This window comes from Suncus etruscus, chromosome 2 (assembly GCF_024139225.1).
Source record: "Suncus etruscus isolate mSunEtr1 chromosome 2, mSunEtr1.pri.cur, whole genome shotgun sequence".
Lineage (NCBI taxonomy): Eukaryota > Metazoa > Chordata > Mammalia > Eulipotyphla > Soricidae > Suncus > Suncus etruscus.
The window spans coordinates 162353267-162361399 of record NC_064849.1 but is presented as its reverse complement, the minus strand read 5'-3'; the positions used below and the strand labels follow the sequence as shown (position 1 = coordinate 162361399).

General features: G+C 35.2%; 1 non-coding gene and 1 pseudogene across 1 annotated transcript; both read left to right on the top strand.

The window, feature by feature from the left end:
• Window positions 1–911: 911 nt before the first annotated feature.
• Window positions 912–1341, top strand: LOC126001907 (V-type proton ATPase subunit F-like; annotated as a pseudogene).
• A 4509-nt stretch (window positions 1342–5850) lies between these two features.
• On the top strand, window positions 5851–5983 carry LOC126002591 (small nucleolar RNA SNORA51). The gene has a single exon (XR_007493276.1). It is a non-coding gene; the product is annotated as a small nucleolar RNA SNORA51 (small nucleolar RNA).
• Window positions 5984–8133: the final 2150 nt, after the last annotated feature.

Here is an 8133-nt window from a genome sequence, read left to right as displayed (position 1 = left end):
GCTACATCACTAATCATCAGGGAGATAAAAATCAAAACAACAATGAAGTATCATCTCACACCACAGAGACTGGCACATATTACAACAAGCAGTACTGGTGTATGCAAAGATAAAGGAACTCTCATTCACTGCTGTTCAGAAAGCTGTGCTGCCCAGTCTCTCTGGAAAACAATATTACTCAAAAAGCTGAAAATTGGGCTCCCCTGTGATCCAGCAAAGCCACTTCTAGAAATACGCCCGAGGAACACAAAAATACAATACAAAAAATGTCCTCTGCTCCCTATGTTATTCTCAGCAGTATTTACAATAGCCAGAATCTGGGAACAACCTACTTGCTATAGCAAACAACATTTGAGTAGCTAACTAAATTATGGTACATTTACACAATGAAATACTATGCAGCTGTTAGGAGCAATGAAGTCATAAAAATTGTCTATACCTGGATAGACATGAAGATTATTATGCTGAGGGAAATTAGCCTAAGGTATAGGGATAGACAAAGAATAGTCTCACTCATTTGCTGTATATAAGAAAATAATAACATTATTGCAAAAATATCCACAGAAAATAGAGCTGAATGCTGGGAGGACTAGTTCATGACATGGATCTTGCCACAAAAAAGAGTGGAAGCAGTTACAACTACCATGACAACGATAGTGAAGGAGAGAGGCATAATGCTGGTCTGAGAGACAGAAAAGGCAGTTGAGGTGGGGCACCCTGGTGGCGTATTAGTGATGCTGGTGTACATTCTATGACTGAAACAGAAGTATGAACTTCTTAGTCTGTAGTATACCTTTAATCCTCAACATTTAAGAGACATAATAGAAAAGTTTTACATAAATATAATTTAGGATGTTTTAATAATGAGTGTATACTGAAATATTCAGATGATATTTAAGTTCAACAATCAGATGCATATTTTTACTTTCAAGATACAGTTTTGTTTAGACTTTATTAAACTGCAAATATTTATCATATACAAAGACACAGTGAATGGTTGCCTGCTTGGGGGCATCAGGGAGCTGAACAAGAATGCCATCGAATTTCCTGGTGGTGGAGATGGACACCACCATCAATAAAATCAAGGACACTTTCTGGCAGTTCCTGAACCAGGATGATATCGGCAACATCCTCATCAACCAGTACATCGCCGAGATGGTGCAACATGCCTTAGATGCACTTCAGCACTTTATCCCCACTGTGCTCAAGATCCCATCCAAGGAGCACTTGTATGATGCGGCCAAGGACTCCATCCTGCACTGGGCCCAGGGCATGTTTACTGCAGAGGACCTGCGCTAGGTTCCCCCCTACACCTACAGCCCCTCCCGAATGCCAGGCCTTTCTTTCAGCCCACCACCTGCCCTTCAGTCACCACCCTCTGGCTTCCAGGTCCCTGCCATTCCCTTCATTGAGAGACCAGATAAGATGCTTGCAGGTCTCTGGGGTGCTGCCATTAAAACCAAGGCTGCTTAGGGTACAGGAAATAAAATAAAATAAATCTGTAAAGAAATTGTGCTGTAATAGTTGCTGAAAATCCAGAAATCAATTGATAGAAGAGAAAGGCTACTGTCAAGAGGACAATACTTTTTAGATTTTCTTATATTTTTGAATAATTCACTGTATTTCTTTTTTAGTTACAGTACTGGAGCCACACCCGGTGATGCTCAGGGGTTATTCCTGGATGTACGCTGAGAAATCACTCCTGGCTTGGGGGACCATATGGGACACCGGGGAATCGAACCACTGTCCATCCTAAGTTAGCACGTGCAAGGCAAACACCCTACCAATTGCACCACTGCTCCTACCACAAGTATGAAAATTTTTGTAAGAATGGTGAAAAAAATAAATAAAATAATTAAAGAAAAGAAAATATGGGGCTGGAGATATAGCACAGCTCTAGGGTAGTTGCCTTGCATGCTGCTGAACTGGAACTGCCCTGGGTTTGATCCCCAGTATCCCATATGGTCCCCTGAGCCAGGAGCAAGGAACGATTTTTGAGCACAGAGCCAGGAGTAATCCCTGAGCAGCACAAGGTGTGTCCCCTCCCCCAAAAAAAAGAAAGAGAGGAAAAAAGAGAAATAAACTATTCTATTGAATATAAAGAATAACTTATGGCATGATTAGGGACTATATGTGATGCCAGTGATCAAACCTGAGTTGATGGTATGCAAGGTAAATTTCCTATTCGTTGTGTTATTGATAAGGCCCTAAAATTGTTTTTAAAAAATAAACTTCATGTATTCTGGTGGTGACATTTTTATCATTTTTATTCTTAATATGTTAAATTGCAGTGACTGACTTTATGCCACACTTATATCCCTGTATAAATATCACATAGAAGTAATCTAGTATATGTTTAATGCTATTCTATTTTGCTTTGTATCCTGTTTTATTATTTTGTTGTTGTCGTTGGACTTTTTATTTGTTTTGGATTTTTGGGGGGACCATAGCAACAGTGCAAGGAGGTTACTCGTGAAAGGCTCCAGGGCCCATATGGGATGCCAGAAATCAAACTCAAGTGAGTCGTGTGCAAGGCAAACTTCCTACCTACTGTGCTCTTGCTCTGGCCCCATTGCTATTTTGTTCTTATAATGTATGCCATTCTGTATATGAAGAAATGTTTTAATTTGTACTGTTCATGTTGCAATAATTAAACAGAATTTATGTTGATTGAAAGTCAGAGGGAGAGGGCTAGATTTAGAATAATCCCACTTATTTGTGGGATATAAGAAAAATAAAATAGAGTATGTAATAATATTCAGAGACAATAGAGATAAGGATCAGGAAGACGTAAACATGGAAGCTTGCTGCAGAGTGGTGAATGCAGTTAGGGTAATGAACAAGTCCACTGTGTCAATGATAGTTAGAACTGATAACTCTGGTCAAAATATTGAGTACTGAAAGAGGACAAAGTGATATGCATGGTACTCCTTCATTAACAGTAGTGCAAAACAGTGAAGGGGTAGAGAGAAAGAGAGAGAAGTGAGAGAGAGGTAGTCTGGGTGGGTATGGTGAGTGTGGGGTGGGTAGGGTGGGTGTAAATTCTGTCCTCACAGAATCTCTAGTTGTTTTTTAGCTATTGGTGAAAGTTTTGTGGTGAGGTATCATGCCTCTGCACTACCTCGTTGCAAACACTCAATGATACACCTATGCTACTTACGTTCCAAAGAGCACACTAACTCTAAATACTATTTACTTAATGAAAATTTATGTAAAGTTAAATGTAGCCTTATTATCTGAAATATAATGTTCCATCAAACAATACAGCTGAAATATAGAAAATACTTAGTAACATTTTATCTTATTTTATCAAGAGACCATACTTAATTAGAAGAATCATCTGTCAGAGTGATAGTACAGCAAGTAAATTGTCAGCCTTGCATACAGCAAACCCAGTTTCAATGTTCTATCTAGTCCCTTGAGACAAATCAGGAGTAACCCTTAATAATAAAGCTAAGAATAAATAAATAATAAATAAATACTCCGCTAGGAGTATCCCCCAAATAAAATAAACAAGATAATGTTAAAAACATTTCTGTAGAGACAAAAGAGAGTAATAATATTTTCAAAATTTTAATTTTTGTTTCCTTCATATAAATAATCAAGTAAAATCTTTAAGATTTCCAGTTGGCAATGGCTAAAGTAAAATAGTGATTTTAAATGAATAAATTTCTTCTGCATCTAGAGAAATGTATTTCTATTCATTTTAAATACAACAACTTTAATCCTACCAATTATGATGAATATGTTTTGTTGCTTTTTATTCAAATTTGAGGGTGAGGAGGGTATTATACTCTACCTGAGGGAGTTCTATGATTCCTCCTGGAGCTGTTTAGGGAACGATATGTGATGTCTTGGGTGAGCCACCTGAAAGTGTGGTGACAAAAAAAGGCTCGTGACATAAATTCTGTGCTCTCTTTTGTTTCTGCAACATGATGAGAACTTTGAAGTCTAAATTTTTAGGAGGAAGAAGAGAAATAGTGACATTTGATAGGTTTTATATTATATTTCATATTCTGCTAGATAGAGACAATCCATGACTAAATCACAATTAAGTAATATTCATTTGATACTAGTAGATTTCTTTAGTGTAGGTAATAATGTAAAATGAAATAACTTCTATATTGAATTAATTTGACCTTTAATTAAATTGATAAAGAAAAGGGAAAATTAAATAGTCTCTGGTAGATTTCACAGGCCTCAATTAAGAAAACCTACAATTATTATTTCAGAACAGGTCAATTAAGCTTCTGAAACCTTTGCTATATCATCTTCAGAAACCCTCTCTGTCTAGTGTCAAATTCTTAGCAGATATGTTCAATCATTTTCCAATATTTTATTTTCTTTACCAAAAAATAAATTTTAGCTGTCTTCTATATCATGCCGTTTCATTGTAACAAATTGAAATAACCTATAATATTGAGGAAAACTTTAGGACAAACACTCACAAACCTCTTGATATCTTCCACAATCTTCATAAATTATACTACTTAGAAATAAAAGAGTAATCAAGAAAATGAAGACATATCCTGCTCATGGATTGGGAGGATTAACATCTTTAAAATTACAATACTCCCCAAAGCACACAAAGCGTTGTACAGTTTTAATGCAATCCCTCTAAGGATACCCATGACATTCTTCAAAGAAGTGGATCAAACACTCCTAAATTTATTTGAAATAATTAACATACATAAATAGCTTGAACAACTCTTGGGAAAAGGAATATGGGAGGCATCACTTTCCCCACCTTTAAATTGTATTACAAAGCAATAGTCATTAAAATAGCATGGTATTGGAATAAAGACAAACCCTCAGATCAGTGGAATAGATTTGAGTATTCAGATAATACATACAATTAATTAATATTTGATAAAGAGGAAAGAAATGCAAAATGGAGAAAGAAAAGCCTCTTCAACAAGTGTTGTTGGGACAACTGGTCAGCCACTTGCAAAAATAAAAATGAGGGGCCGGGAAGGTGGCGCTAGAGGTAAGGTGTCTGCCTTACAAGCACTAGCCAAGGAACGGAACGGACCGCGGTTCGATCCCCCGGCGTCCCATATGGTCCCCCCAAGCCAGGGGCAATTTCTGAGCACATAGCCAGGAGTAAACCCTGAGCGTCAAACGGGTGTGGCCCAAAAACCAAAAAAAAAAAATAAAATAAAATAAAATAAATAAAAAAATAAAAATGAATACAGACCTCCAGATAACACATGCAATGCACCAAGATCAAATGCAAATAGACTAAAGACCTTGATATCAGACCCAAAACCATAAGGTATATAGAACAACATGTAAGTAAACACTCCATGACATTGACACTAAAGGCATCTTCAAAAAGAAAATAGCACTCTCTAAACAAGTGGGCATAATCACTTTATAAATAGATGGGACTATATTAAGCTTAGAAGTGTTTGCACTTCAAAGCAAATAGTGCCTAGAATACAAAAGGCACCCACAGAATGGGAGGAACTATTCACACAATACCCATCAAATATAAGGAGCTAATATTTAAGAAACTTATGGCACTGACAAGAACTTAAAAGAAAAAATCTAACCTCATCAAAAATGGGATAAAAATGAACAGACACTACTACAAATACTACAGTGAAAGATATGTAAGCCATTATGGAAAAAAAATTGTGTTTTTAATCAGAAACTTTCTTTGACTTACATGTATTATTATTATATTAATTATATTATATGTTATGTTATGTCACTATATTATGTTATATTAGTTTACCTTATTAGGTTAATCAATTTTGTCCTTTAAATGAATTCTTACTTAAAAAAAAAAAAAAACAACTTTAGTTTGCCCTGAAGAAAAAAATAAATAAATAAAAGATAAAATAAGGCCTCCCAATTCTTACCACAGGCTGTGTTCTTTACACTGGCTGTATAGAAAGAGGAGGTACAATAAAGGCACCCCATATACACCTCAACACAGGCCCCTTGCCAGGTATGTATTGTGAATTGGGGGACAAAAAAAAAAAATGAACAGACACTTTCTCAAAGAAGAAAAACAAATGGCCAAATGGTACATGAAAACATGCTCCACATAACATCAGAGAGATTCTAATCCAAACAACAATGAGGTACCATTTCATGCCATAGAGAATAGCACACATCATAAAAAACTAGAACAATCAGTGCTGGTGCGGATGAGGAGAGAAAGAAACTCTCATTCACTAGTTTTGGGAATGTCATTTAGTCCAGCCTATAGAAAACAATATGGAGATTCCTCAAAAACTAGAAACTGAGATCCCATATGATCCAGCTATACCACTCCTAGGGCTATACCTTAGGAACACAAAAATACAATACAAAAATAACTTCTTCACACCTATGTTCATTGTAGTGCTATTTACAACAGCCAGAATCTGGAAACAACCAAGATGCCCTTCAACAGATGAATGTCTAAAGAAACTCTGGTACATATACACAAGGGAATATTATGCAGTTGTCAGGAGAGATGAAGTTATAAAAATTTTTCTTATACATGGATGGACATGGAAACTATTATGCTGAGTGAAATAAGTCAGAGGGAGAGATATAGACACAGAATATTCTCACTCACCTATGTGTTTTAAGAAAAATGAAAGATAGTATTATAATAATATACAGAGACAATAGAGATGAGAACTAGAAGGATTGATTTACAATATTAAACTCACCACAAAGAGTGATGAGTGCAGTCAGAGAAATAACTACACTGACAACTAACATGACAATGTCAGTGAGTGAGTGAAGTAGAATGCCTGTCTCGAATACAGGCTATGGGGGAAGGTGGGGAAGTTGGGGGACATTGGTGTTGGGAATGTTGCACTGATGAAGTGGGGTATTCTTTTTATGACTGAAACCCAACAACAATCATGTTTGTAATCATAATGCTTAAATAAAGATACTATTAAAATAAACAAATAAACAAAAAAGAAATTAAGGACACAAAGTTATAATATAGAAGATATCATGATTTATGCACTGGAACAGATAAAAGATTCCTATGAGTAATAGGTCATAGATGAGATTAAACATGGCAAAATTAAAGAATATAATGAAGATAATCAGTCATGAAAAAAATCTATTCACAAATTGTAAAGACCAACAGAGATCGTATGAGATTCTTTGTTCCTAATAAGGGGGATATTTATAGATTATTTCATACAGAACAAAGAAAATAATTAGACATTTGGTTGATAAACTTTGCTTGGATAATAGTCCATGAGCAGGAAAGACTTAATTCTACTAGGTCACTTGCTGTGTTTCTAGAGTCATGTTATTTTCTAAATTAAATTCACATAATACCTTTTTTTGGTTAGTTTTTGTTTTTGTTTTTGGGCTACACCCGGTGATGCTCAAGGATTACTCCTGGCTATGCGCTCAGAAATTGCTCCTGGCTTGGGGGACCATATGGAATTCGGGGGATTGAATTAAGCCTGTCCTGAGTCAGTTGTGTGCAAGGCAAACACTTTTATATCATGTGAGATTCCAGCTTGAATAGTTAATCTAACTGTATGTTTAAATGCACAATGTTGATATTCAGTACTCATCAAGAAATGATTTTAAAATATGAATGGTTTACTTTCGTATGGGTCATATAAATCAATTCTAAATCCTCAATGCTAAAGAGATCATGAACAAAAATTATTTCACGCTTGATGTTTAATATAGAGAAAAACATTACTAATTTGTATTATTGTTGGCATATAGTAGCAGTTGTATATAGGACCAGCTATCTGGCCATTAAAAATGGTAATTCTGATTCATTTCCATCATTGGAAAATTTGTTAAACTGTAAATTCTATCATATAATCCTAGAGGTTCTTATTCAGCAACTCTTTTAGAACAAGATATTTACATCATAATCGTTTTCTAAGTGTCATTACTTGTTTCTAAATGGAGATGTCAATCTTAAAACTTTAAAGAATAACCTGTCATATATAAAATAAAGGTACACTGGTGAGCTATACTGTATTTATTTATTTATTTATTTAACTATGAATCTGCTATATAGTTTTCCACACCAATAGGACTGTGAATAGTTAATTCTATAAGTTAATTCCTCCAGCTACTGAAATGTTAACTATAAATGCATATTTGTAAATATATATAAATTGTTTAGTATATAATTTTTTT